Source organism: Cucurbita pepo, unplaced genomic scaffold (assembly GCF_002806865.2).
Source record: "Cucurbita pepo subsp. pepo cultivar mu-cu-16 unplaced genomic scaffold, ASM280686v2 Cp4.1_scaffold006925, whole genome shotgun sequence".
Taxonomy (NCBI): Eukaryota; Viridiplantae; Streptophyta; class Magnoliopsida; order Cucurbitales; family Cucurbitaceae; genus Cucurbita; species Cucurbita pepo.
The window spans coordinates 1-556 of NW_019652869.1; the positions used below are offsets into that span (position 1 = coordinate 1).

The 556-nt window shown below is 32.9% G+C and overlaps 1 non-coding gene across 1 annotated transcript; it reads left to right on the forward strand.

The window, feature by feature from the left end:
- The first annotated feature begins 90 nt into the window (after positions 1-90).
- TRNAL-UAA lies at positions 91-173 on the forward strand. Its single transcript has one exon. It is a non-coding gene; the product is annotated as a tRNA-Leu (tRNA).
- Positions 174-556: the final 383 nt, after the last annotated feature.

Sequence of the window (556 nt, forward strand, 5' to 3'; positions counted from 1 at the left end):
GCAACATTGCACATCATTGCCCTATTTTGGTTATTTGAATGAAAAAAGATTTTAACATTTTAATAATATTAAAATACTATAATAAACTCAGCAGGTTTGCCCGAGAGGTTAAGGGGGAAGACTTAAGATCTTCTGCACATAAGTGCGCGTGGGTTCAAACCCCACAGCCTGCAACATTGCACATCATTGCCCTATTTTGGTTATTTGAATGAAAAAAGATTTTAACATTTTAATAATATTAAAATACTATAATAAACTCAGCAGGTTTGCCCGAGAGATTTAGGGGGAAGACTTAAGATCTTCTGCGGTTCAAACCCCACACTGCAACATTGCACATCATTTCCCTATTTTGGTTATTTTAATGGAAAAAAAAAAAGATTTTAACATTTTAATAATATTAAAATACTATAATAAACTTAGCAGGTTTGCCCGAGAAGTTAAGGGGAAGACTTAAGATCTGCGAGTGGGTTCGAACCCCACAGATTGCAACAATGCACATCATTCCCCATTTTGGTTATTTGAATCAACAAATTTTTTTTTTTTTTTTTTTTTTTTT